Source organism: Acomys russatus, chromosome 16 (assembly GCF_903995435.1).
Source record: "Acomys russatus chromosome 16, mAcoRus1.1, whole genome shotgun sequence".
Taxonomy (NCBI): Eukaryota; Metazoa; Chordata; class Mammalia; order Rodentia; family Muridae; genus Acomys; species Acomys russatus.
Window position 1 is genome coordinate 43341971 of NC_067152.1, and position 12023 is coordinate 43353993.

The 12023-nt window shown below is 50.4% G+C and overlaps 1 protein-coding gene and 1 pseudogene across 4 annotated transcripts in view; both read left to right on the forward strand.

Moving 5' to 3' along the window:
• The window catches only part of LOC127200828 (small nuclear ribonucleoprotein Sm D2-like), a 35210-nt pseudogene extending 23441 nt beyond the window's left edge, over window positions 1–11769 (forward strand).
• The window catches only part of Tnrc6c (trinucleotide repeat containing adaptor 6C), a 114632-nt gene continuing 113723 nt past the window's right edge, over window positions 11115–12023 (forward strand). For all 4 annotated transcript variants that reach the window (XR_007832044.1, XM_051159123.1, XM_051159124.1 and 1 more), the window contains exon 1: window positions 11115–11137. The gene's annotated coding sequence lies outside the window, so the exon portion shown is untranslated. The remainder of the gene's footprint in view (window positions 11138–12023) is intronic.

The window sequence follows — 12023 nt, forward strand, 5'->3', positions numbered from 1 at the left end:
GGGAGGAAAAGTCTGCCACACAACAATGACTGCAGTGATAAAAGTACTCTTGGGGTGACGTAAGTTAGCAGGGCCAGCTTGGTGTGCCAGCAGGCTTAGGACCTGTGCCACCTCACATGGCCCCACACATGGAAGCGTCTCCTGAGTGGTTTCGGGCTCAGCCTGTGGGTATTGCTGCCCTTCCTATTCATTCATTCATTCACTCATTCTTTATTGCGTACCTACTGTGTGCCCTGGAGGCAAAACAGCCAAATCACAGATTAGAGCATGGAGGATACCAGCTAGAGTAGACACCGTAGAGAGAGCACCAGCTCATCACTTGCGGAGTTCACAAACTCTGAGTGGCCATGTATGGTGTGCAGCTTTACACACTGTGGGGGTCCGTCTATGGTGTGTCACCTTACTCCCTGTGGAGGCCGATCTACAGTTGTGCTGCCTTACATGCTGTGGGAGTCCAGTTACCTTGTCCAACCTTACACACTATGTGTGGGGGGAATCCAGCTACTGTGTGCCACTTTACACACTGTGGGGGTCCATTAACCGTGTGCCGCCTTACTCACTGTGGGGCTCCATCTACCATGTGCCACCTATGCACTGTGGGGGTTCATCTATGGTGTGGCCCTTACGCACTGTGGAGGTCCACCTATGGTGTGCTGCCTTACACACTGTGGGGGGGCGTCCAGCTACAGTGTGCCGCCTTACTCCCTTGGGGGTCCATCTATAGTTTGTCACTGTATGTACTATGGAGGTTGCCCTGGTTAGTTTTATGTGACTGTGACTTGGCTAGAGTACGGCATTTAGTTGTTTGGTTAAACACCATTTACATATGGCAGTGAGGTCACTGTGTAGCCAAGGATGACGTTGAACTTCTGGTCCTTCTGCTCCACTTCCCAAGTGCTGAGGTTAAAGGCATGTGTCACCGTGCACAGCTTGTTTATGGGGTGCCAGGGATCAAATCTAGGTTCCTGTGTCTGCTAAGCAAGCACGCTACCAGCTGATATCCCCTGCCCAGATGTGAGTAGTATTTAAATCAGTGGGCTTTGCATAAAGATCGCCCTCTGTGTAATGTAGCGGACCTTGCCCATTCGGTTGGAGGCCTTAATAGAAAGCAGCCCAAGGTTCTCCAATAAAGAAAGAACTCACTTTGCACTCAAGAAGGCAACCTTGGCTCATCCTGGGCCTCTGTCTAACAGGCCTATCCTGATTGTTACCAGCCCCACAGCCATGGAATCAGCTCATTAGTTGAGTCTCTCTCTCTCTCTCTCTCTCTCTCTCTCTCTCTCTCTCTCTCTCTCTCTCTCCTCCCCCCACCCCCCACTCTCTGCTCTCTTGCTGTCTTCCCCTCTCTCTCGCTCTCTCTACCTCTTCCCCCTCTCATCTAGAAATAATGAGGCTCAGTTGCTGGCTCCGCTACCTTCTCTGCTTTCCACTGACCATCAGAGTTGAGATGCAAAGGAAAGGATGATTGCTGGAGCCCTGAATGTACCTGAAAACTCCATGCATCCACACTCCTGCTACAAGTAGGAGTGAGAGCTGTCCCCAGCTCAGTCAATGTTCTCCTAGCAGGTCCTCAGGGACCTCACACACAGAAGCTCCAAATGCAAAGCTGGCTGCTGGCTAGACACAGTGGCTGGGCACAGTGGCTGGACGCACAGTGGCTGGGCACACAGTGGCTGGGCACAGTGGCTGGACGCACAGTGGCTGGACACACAGTAGCTGGGCACAGTGGCTGGGCACACAGTGGCTGGGTACAGTGGCTGGACACACAGTGGCTGGGCACAGTGGCTGAGCAAAGTGGCTGGACGCACAGTGGCTGGACACACATTAGCTGGGCACAGTGGCTGGGCTCACAGTGGCTGGACACACAGTGACTGGGCACAGTGGCTGGGCACAGTGAATCCCTCCTTCCTGGTAGTTCTTGAGCTTGGAGTCCCAGTTGGACTCCAGGCACTTGGTGGCAGCCCAGCCCAGAGACACCTCCTGTGCTAATAGTTACTGCCCTTTATCCATAGCATGCTTCCAGTCTGCTGTGACAGCAGCCTTCCAGGTGATAGTAGGATGTCACCACGGCCATGAGGACAGTGTATAACAAGGTCTTCAGTGATAAATCTGTGAGTCTCCGAAGAGAGCTCTGCTAAAATGTCAGGTCTGGTGCTTTATTTCTTTCTTTATTTAACATTAAAACATGTGTCATTGCTGCAGATCTGTGCTGTCTTCTGGGGACAAACACAGAAGCCCATTGTGTAGGCTGCCAGTTAGGAACTATGTTTGACACAAACACACAAAGGCCTGCTTGTGCCCCAGTGGATCTTTCCACAGAAGTCTTGGGGTAAAAGGAGCCTGAGTTGACTCCTTGAGGTCTGGAGAGATTTTTTTTCCCTCCTGTTCTTCTGGCTAGGGAATAGCAAGGATGACACAGGGGTTACCTCTGAGTCCCATGTCATCACTCCAGTGACAAATACACTGTCAGGTGCAAATACACTCTAAAGGGTTACACTCTCCCTAGGGTAAACTGTTCCTAAAGTTGCATGCTGTATCTTCTCTGCAGAGCTGGGTAAATGGTGTGTGTGTGTGTGTGTGTGTGTACACCTGTGTACTCCTGTGTGGAGGCCAAAGGTTGACATCAGGTGCCTTCCTCAGTTGCTTCCACACGTGTGTGTGTGTGTGTGTGTGTGTGTGTGTGTGTGTGTGTGTGTGTGTTGTGGCCTTGGCTGTCCTGGACTCGCTTTGTAGACCAGGCTGGCCTTGAACTCACAGCGATCTTCCTGCCTCTGCCTCCCTGAGTGCTGGGATTAAAGGCATGCGCCACCACGCCAGCTCACCTTATATTTTTTTAGGCAGGGTCTCTTAGTGAAACTGGAGCTTGCTGACTTGGCTAGACTGACTGGATCCTCCTGTCTGTCTCCTCAGTGCTGGGACTACAGGCTTGCTGTCTCTCCTTGCTTTCGCGTGTGTTCAGGGGAGTCAGACTCAAACACTGATGATTGTGTCAGAAGTGCTTCATTGGCTGAGCTGTTGCCCCGGCCCCGGAGGGGAGACTTAGAAGGACAACAAGAAAACTAAGCCTGACCAAGCTCCAGCTCTGGAGAGGAATAGCCCAGACTTTCTTTTATTTTCTTTTTTTAATAATTTATTTACTTTTATTGTATGTGCATTGGTGTTTTGCCTGCATGTATGTCTGTGTGAGGGTATCAGATCTTGGAGTTACCGACAGTTGTGAGCCACCATGTGGGTGCTGGGAATTGAACCCGTGTCCTTTGGAAGAGCAGTCAGTGCTCTTAGCTGAGCCATCTCTCCAGCCCCCATAGCCCTGACTCTCACAAATAGAAATCACAACAGGGCCTGCGGCTGAGCGATGGCTCAGGGGTTAAGGGCATGTGCTGCTCTTCCAGAGGACACACATTCAGTTCCCAATGCTACCTCAGGGGAATCCATCGCCCTCTTCTGAGTTCTGTGTAAAGATACAGGCACAAATACACATATAAGTAAAAATATTTAAAAAAAAAAAAAAAGAACTCAAAAAGCCGGGCGTGGTGGCGCACACCTTTAATCCCAGCACTCAGAAGGCAGAGGCAGGCGGATCACTGTGAGTTCAAGGCCAGCCTGGTCTACCAAGCGAGTCCAGGACAGCCAAGGCTACACAGAGAAACTCTGTCTCAAAAAACAAAACAAAACAAAACAAAAAGAACTCAAATGGCCTTCCAGAGCCCTGGGGTCCATGAACCTCAGAAAGTGGCTCTGTTCAATGGTGGAGCCCCTCAAAGCTGATGGCAGAACTGTTTCCATCTGACTCCTTTCTAGAAAGCTGACTCCTTATTTTCTCTGCATTGAACAAGAGGGCTAACAGACAGAGTCTCTTGAATAAAAGTCCTCACTAGGGCTACAGCCTGTTCTTTGTGGGTAAATCTGACTGTTAAATGGGTAGAGAAAAGGGAAGGGAGCTGTTTCCTCGGCATATTGTGGAAGAACAGTGCTGACCCCCAGAACACACACTATGGCTGTGGGATGTCAGCAACCCTCTGTGGCATCACTCCTCCAGGTCCCAGAGAGGAGGACTTGGCGTTCACTTTAGCCGACTTCACATCGGAAAGTAAGTTCATTATGCAAGCAGTTGCAAAGCCACAGAGCAAAACAATAGGCCTGGTATGCAAATATTTTGCCATAAAGTTATCACTGTGGAAGACTTCAATGTGAAAACTCTGGGTTTTAAAAAAAATTTTTTTTATGTGTGTGCATTTGTTCATATGAGCTTGTCTGCATTAGATCCCCTGGAGCTGGAGTTACAGATAGTTGTGAGCTGCTATGTGGGTGCTGGGAACTGAACTCTGGTCCTCTGCCATAGCACTACGTGCTCTTAACTGCTGAGCCATTTTTCCAGCCCATGAAATATTTCTTATTCATAGGCTAAACAAATTTCTCTTCCCCAACAGTGTTCAAAACAACTTGTGTTATATTTCCCTGTTTTGAGGTGTGTGTGTGTGTGTGTGTGTGTGTGTGTGTGTGTGTGTGTGTGTGTGTGATACATATGTGGGCGCGTAAAGATCCAAGGTTGAAATCAGATGTCTCCCCTTCCTGGAGCAGGGTCTTTTTTTTTTTTCCCTTTGGTTTTTTGAGACAGGGTTTCTCTGTGTTAGCCTTGGCTGTCCTGGACTCCCTTTGTAGACCAGGCTGGCCTCGAACTCACAACGTTCTGCCTGCCTCTGCCTCCCAAGTGCTGGGATTACAGGTGAGCTCTGGTGCCCACCAAGCATTTCTGTGGGGGCTGGGAATCCAAAGTCTAGTCCTCATGCTTAATCAGCAAACGTTTAACCACTGAGCCATTGCCCTGCCCTTATTTCTCTGCTTTCTGAAAACTATACCAGGGCATGTGTTTGGAAGGAGGCAGTCTTTAGGTAGTCCTGCCGGGCCTGGAACTCAACACATAGACCAAGCTAACCTCCGACTCAGAGATCTGCCTGCCTCTGCCTCCTGAGTGAAGGACTCAAAGTAGATGTCAGCACTGGCAGCTTGTTTGTTTTTAGAGGCAGGTTTTCTTTTTTTTTTTTTTTTTTTTAAAGATTCATTTATTTAATGTATGAATGTGCACGTACACCTGCAGGCCAGAAGAGGGTATCAGATGACATTATAGATGGTTGTGAGCCACCATGTGGTTGCTGGGAATTGAACTCAGGACTTTTAGAAGAGCAGCCGGTGCTCTTACTAGAGGCAGGTTTTCATGTAGCCCAGTCTGAAGATATATATATAATATTCACACGTGTGCGTGCACACACACACACACACACACACACACACACACACACACACACACACACACACACACGCAATCCGAGGCTGGCCTTTAACTCCGGGCCCTCTTACCTCCACCACTTACACACCACCACACCCAACCGGAAACACTCTTCATTGCAAACATAGGCATCTTTCAGGACTGGGGACAAACGGAGAATTGTTCATCTTTCCAACTTTCTATATTTTCTACATAATTTCATGGGATATATTACTTTCTATGTAGAAAGAATAAACCCAAATAAACAAACAAGTGGTCACTATGGTGAGAAGAGGGGGTGTAAACTTTGCTCTCTAGCCTCCTGCCTTGGTCTAGTGTCATGTAATACTCCCGGGCTGACAGCTAGCCACTGGGAGCCCTGCCCAGGCTGTTCAAGAGGAACACTCAGGACCGCTGGCTGACTCCAGGTCACACCAGAGTCCAAATTTAGAAGCCTGGCAACTCCTGAATGTCACTGCTCTTGGGCTTTTCTTTCCCTTTCCTCTGGTCTAGTCATGTGTGCGTGTGCACTTGCACAAGTGCACAGCAGATATACATGTCTGGGTTGCTGGGATCCACACTTGGAGGAGCAAATGCGTAGGGAACTCAACCCTACCTCCTGAGAGGCAGATGGAACAACTGCCGACTCTTCTCACAAGGACACAGGCAGGGCAGAGCTCAGTAATGGCTCCCAAACAAAGCCCGCACTCTAGAAGGGACAAGGATGAGACCTGTCCCTGGTGGTCATGATGCAGTACACCTGGCCCCCTTGCCCAGCCCACCAACTGCTGAAAGGCAGGGCCTGGGCAGCTGCAACAAGCCAGTGAGGCTTTTGGCCCTGTTCCTCTCCTTAGTCGACCTATTGGTTCCCAGCATCCACACAGCAGATCACAACCTTCTGTAACTCCAACTCTGACATCCTTTTCTGGCTTCTGAGGATAGCTAGCAACCATGTAACATACACACATACATGCAGACAAACCACACACATAAAATAAAAATAAGTAAGTCTTTGGCCTGCTCCCGGGAACAAAACTGATCAGTGACATGCTCTCTAGCCTTGTCTTTTAGAGGAGTGTGACAATAAGCAGGAAAGACAATGAGGAAATAGCGTGGCACTTCACTACAGAAGTGTTTACACATGCATATGCAATTGTACGTGCGTGCATTTGTATGTTTAAGTAATGCATGTATATATGTACACACACATATGTGTATTTACACATGCATATGTATTTATACACACTGCATGAAGCAGCAGCTGCAAAAGGCAAGAAGGGCTGTATCTTGAGGCTGAACCTCCCTTGGGCGGTTGTTGGTAACAGAGGCACAGTGAGGGGCACGATCTGAGGAACAAGTCCTTCCACCTCTGTTCCAGAACCATCCTGCACACGAGCCCACCACTCGGAGTAACAATGGCCCCGCTAGTGACCTATCCTCCCGCTAGTGGCCGAGTCTACATCTCTCCCTGAACCGCCTCCACTTCTCTTGTTGTGGCTGTCACCCCATTCAAGCTTCACTCTGCTCTTCCTTCACAAGCAGTTATTAAAAACCCGCCTCGTGCCGGGTACCGCGTGGATGCAGTTGGAAGAGGGAAGCTGAAGCCTGAGGTGGGGGGAGGGACAAGGGGTCACCAGAGGTCAGAAGGGAACGGGAGGGGGGGCAGCTGATAGAAGAGGCGAGTGTTGAATGAATGAAAGAAAGAATGAATGAATGACCAATTGTTTGAACAGCCATGTGACCCTCACTCTGATCTGCTCAACCACGGTGCAGCCTAGGAAGCCATCACTTGGTACAGCTTTGATCGTGTCACCTCCCTGCCTCAAACTTCTAGTGGTTGTGTTCTGACTCATAGCCTGATGGCTCTCTCCTTTTTGTCCCTGTGATGCTGGGGGTGGAACCCAAAGGGCTCACGAGTGTTCTCTGAGCTGTCCCTCAAGCCTGGCCTGCTGGCTCAACATGGTTTGCTTCCAACCTAGCTCCCTATTCTTTATTTCCTCCCAATCTGGGAGATAATGCATTCATTATATGTGTTTATTTTATCTGCTTATAAATTTTACCTTAGGGCTGGAGAGGTGGCTCAGTGGTTAGGAGCAATGGCTGCTTTTCCAGAGGACCTAGGTTCAATTCCCAGCACCCACACGGCAGCTCACAACTGTCTGTAACTCCTGTTCCAAGGGATCTGACTCCCTCACTCACGCAGGTGAAACAGCAATGTACACAAAATAAATGTAAATACATTTTTTAAAAAAGCTCTGGCTCCTTTTAAAAAATTTGTTTTTCTTACCCTAAATTCTAATACTAAAAAATCTTGTTCATTTCAGGGACAAGAACACTAAAGGCTGAGGGGAGGTAGCATAGAAAAACCAGAGCTGATGTGGACGCATAGACACATGAACTCTTTCCTCCCTAACTTGCTTTTGGTCATAGTTTTTCATCACAGCAACAGTATCCCTGACTAAGACAAGAGCCATCCCTTGTATCCAGAAGTTGTGACATTGGGTCAGAAAAGTCAAGAAAGAAGAACATAACATTACTTACAAATGTGAAAGTAGTGATGGCCTTGGAGGCATTCACCTATAACCCCAGCACTCAGGCTGAGGCCAGGAGTTCAAAGCTAGCTCGAGCAACATAACTAAGACATTACCTCCCCACAATCCAAACAAACAAACAAGCAGCAGCAACAACAAACCCACACAGGCATTGCAGTGGATGTAAACATGTTTTTGTTTTGATCCCAAATGTGGGATGCGGAAGAGACTTGTGAGAGAGCAGGTGATGTTTATCCACTAGAAGAGGAACCACCTGTGGGGGTGGGGGGGAGACTTGGTTTTGCCAGCTGAAACACATCTTAGAGAGGAGATACATATATGAGCCCAAAACAGGAGGCGGGGCTTTTTGGGTCTTGGTATTGTTTGGCTGTTCATCGCTCTGCTTCGAGAAGCTCCTACAGAGAACAGCTCCAGAGAACGCTTCGGGGCTCCTGGTTCCCGCTGCTGTTCCAGGTTCCAGCAGCAACTTTGGTGGAATTGCTGGTCTCCTGAAATCCTGCCGACTACACCAGGGGAATCGCTCCCAGGAACTCAGTCCAAAAAGGTCTACGTCTCCTGTTCTCATTAACCTCTTTTCTCGCCTATCTAGGGTAGGTGGGTCGGGAGAGTGGTATAAGCATGAAAGAACATCAAATAAAGTAGGTTTGGGAAAGGTCGAAGCCCACAGGCATGGTAGCTCACGCCTATGACCCTAGAACTCAGAAGGGTTGCCATGAGTTGCCATGAGTCTGAGTTATACAGTGAACTCCAGGGCAGCCTTAGACGCAGAAAGGGAAAGGAGAAGGGGGAAAGGGGAAAGGAACAAGGAAGAAATAGAAAACAGGCAAAGTTGTTTCTATATTCACCATACCCTGCGTGGTGCAGGCTGTCAACAGTTCAGGCGAGCAGAGCTTGAGGTGTCTATTTGGTTTTGGTCGGTGTGAGTTTTTGCAACAGAGGGGCTGGTAATGAGTTCAGATAGCAAAACAGGTAGTTTCCCAGGTGTGACATAAGGGCCCATTCCCAGTTTGCCACTGCCTCTACCATGAATCCTGAAGCTGCAAAGGGGCCCATGGAAACCTGCCAGCCTGCCAGCAAATCTCTCTCCTCCCTCTAAAAGAAAGCCTGCACCCCAAATCTCCTTATGTCTCTCTGGGCCAGATCACCAATTTGGTGGAACTGAATAGAAGAAGTGGCAGTACCCCTAAGGCACCTGCCCGTCACTGCAGGGCTCAGATCAGTGGGCTTTCTGAAGTAGTCAGGACGCTGTGTGGATGGATGACCTCCACGCTGTGACTTGCTAGTCATCATAAGCTTTGTATCCCTCCTCCGAGTCTTTGAGAACAGAACTGAGCATACCCCAGGCTTGATTTCTACCTGTTCTCCGTGGCCTCTGCCTCTATCCACCACCTACTAAGCCCACTGGGAAGCTAGACCGTACCTAACCTCATGGCTAAGGCAGACTCACTTTCAAGTGCACCCTCCTCTCTGCCCTCTCCCGCCATTCTTGGTACTTGGTTTGGCTGGTTTCACTGGGCTCCTGCCCAGCACTGTCACAACCCACCTGGTCCTTCTGCTCCAGGCTAGCTGCCGTATGTCCCAGGAAGGTTCATAGCAACCCAAAGGTCTCCTTTGTCTTTGCCAGCATGAGCTGCTCGCTGGGATTTGCCGCCACCCACCACCCACTCCTGAGCTGTTGCAGGCCCTGAGAGCACCACGCTCCCGGTGCCCTTGTTTTCCTGATGTGTGCTGTGGCTTCTCTCTTCAGTGTCCTTCTGTGAGCTTCTATTATGGCTTCCCTGGCCTCCCTCAAGACTCAGACCATAGGTCCTCTGGGAAGGTGTCTAGGAGACAGGCTACCTCCCTGGGAGGTAATCTTACTTGTGTATTGTGAGTGCGTGTATGTATGTGTTTGCATATGTATATGGAGGCCAGAGAACAACCTCAGACACCATCTACCTTGATTTTTGTTTTTGTCTCACTATGTATCCCTGGCTGACCTGAAACTCTCTATGTAAAACCAGGCTGGCCTTAAATTCAGAGGTCTCTTTATGCCGAGTGTGCATCACAATGACCAGCCCTGCACCAAAATTACAGATATGTGCTACTATGCCTGGCTCTGTGTGTGTGTGTGTGTGTGTGTGTGTGTGTGTGTGTGTGTGTGTGTGTGTGTGTGTGTACACACCAGCACTGGGCAACGAACCCAGTGCTTTGATCATGCTGAGCAAGACTCTACCACTAAGCCATACTTCCACTCTTAAATATTCTTTCTACCACTACAGGTCCATTTACCAAACTATGAGTCTAATTTTGCATTAAAAAAAAATACAGCCTGCCTTTTCTGCAGATGTTTGGTAATCTAAGGTGGGAAGACATCCTTACTGTGGCAGGCTAAGCTAGAGGGGAGGGAACCATAACAAAGGAATCTGGAAGAGGGGAAAGGTCATGATCACAAAGTCAACAGCAAGGGCAAATGTTAAATGCCATTTTGTTCAATATTCCAATAGCTGAAGTTTACAGTGTGGTTCCACCCAGACCCTGGCTTCCTTCTGGATTTAGCAGTCTACCTAGTGCACGCTGTGTATCTGCAGGATGCTATTTGTGCTCCTTTCCAATCATGTGATAATATCTGTACTTTTGAGAAACACAAAAGATACAGGTTCTCAGCAGTCAAGAATTAAACTGAAGTCAATAAATGCTGAATAGAAAAGGCAGAAGTCTCTGTGTGAGCCACGTTTGCCATCAGATCTTTCTAGGGGACGTGGGTTTTCAGGATGGGAAATACACACCACAACAGACAGACGTTTGAAGACGTCTTCAGAGAGTAAGCGAATCTGACTTCGAGGGCGTAAAATAGAGCAGAAAGAAGGAGAAGGAGAAGAAGAAGAAAAAGAGTGTACAGAGTTCATGGGACCCTGAAGGGAAACGAGAGCAGGGAGTCTGTTGTGTCCCTTTCATCCAAAAACATTTCAAAGCATGACACTGGCAGCAGCAAAACTGCATCGCGAAGGTACTAGAGCGTTGTCTCTTCTTCCGGAAGGGGACACATAGACAGTGCCTCTTACAGCACCGACAACTTTCAGAAGCATCGCCGATCTTCTAGAACAGCAAGATGGGGAGTGGGGAGTGGAGAGAAACTAGGTTCCTTCCACGACCTTCCATGAAAATGGAAAAAAATACGAGCTTTCAAAATCTTCCGGAGTCTTGAACAGAAACTTGAGACTCTTCGGAGCGCACACTGCGCGGGACCTTACCCACCACAGATTGTTATGTATACCGAGGAGGAGCCAAGGAATGGAGGACCATCGCGGGCGGCCGAGAGCCAGGAAGGAAACGCAGGGTGTGTAGTAGTCGGAGCCCAGAGCCTTGGGGGTGGGAAGGTTGCGCGCTCCGTGTAGTGGGGTGTGGGAGCTGCGAGGAAAGCAGGCCTCCCCGGGGAGCTGTTCCGCAGCCGGGATTGTTTGGCTCGCAGCGGGGCACTCCCTGGGGAGCAGCCGAGAAAAGGAGGGGGCAAGGAGGCGGCTGCCAGGAGCGCGCAGCGAGCTTTCTAGGCCGCGGCCCGCGCACGTACGTGTGTGCACCGTGGGGAGGTGCAGGGCATGTGCACGGCACGGGCCGGACGCGCGCCGGTACGTGCGCCAGGTTCAAGGCGCCGCAGCGCAGAGGGGGCAGCGCCGCCGGGCGAAAACGCGGGGCTAAGCCCGGACGCCGCGGGGCACAGAACCGGAGCACCTAGCGGCCGCGTAGAACCGAGTCTGCGACCTTTTGGTGGGCACGCTAAAGCGGAGGCACAGTGCCCAGGCGCGGGAGGGCAAGCGGCCACGGGCAGCATTCCGCACGGCTCTACGCACTGACCGCGAAGGAGCGCCAGCCCGGGACAGGCGCGCGTCCGAGGCGCGTGAAGAGCGCGCAGCTCGCACCCCCGCGCGCTCCCCGCGCGGTCTGGGCAGCCACAGCGCGGGCGGGTATTAAGGGAGGACAAGGGAGGCGTGGTCTTTTCGGGAGGAACCAATGGACTATTAAGTGGTGCCTGGAGGCGGAGCTCAAGATCAGGGCGTTGATTGGTCAGACTGCCCTCCGGTATGCAGATGTGGTGGGGGTCACGTGCCGTGGGCCGGTACGACTTCCTGTTGGAGGCCCACGCGGGGCGGGGCCGGGGGCTCGAGCGCCGCGTCTGGCTGGAGCGGGGGGAGGGGGGTTCTTGTCAGTTAGAGCAACAAGATGGC